We start from the raw sequence: 298 nt of genomic DNA on the forward strand, positions 1-298 counted from the left end.
TGTACATGTACCCCACAAGTATGCTTGTTGGTGCAAATTGATGCATGATAGAGTTGTGTGGCAGTCTAACCTGACTCAACGCTCGAAGGCTAGGATGGTCAAGGCATCAGGTCGACCCTGGGTATATACATACCGCCTGCCCTGAGTGGGGAGGCTAGTCAGTCAGTCACATTCAGATATTAAGATCCGGACAATTCAGACATTCTGACCTCTGTACGCGCGTCGCTAGGCCTTCGCGGTCGGTCCCCCACGTGGGGACCATGCCACGCCAGTCCTTAGGCCGACGCACAAGTATCCA

Source organism: Oratosquilla oratoria, chromosome 25, assembly GCF_046742065.1.
Source record: "Oratosquilla oratoria isolate Oo_2021 chromosome 25, ASM4674206v1, whole genome shotgun sequence".
Taxonomy (NCBI): domain Eukaryota; kingdom Metazoa; phylum Arthropoda; class Malacostraca; order Stomatopoda; family Squillidae; genus Oratosquilla; species Oratosquilla oratoria.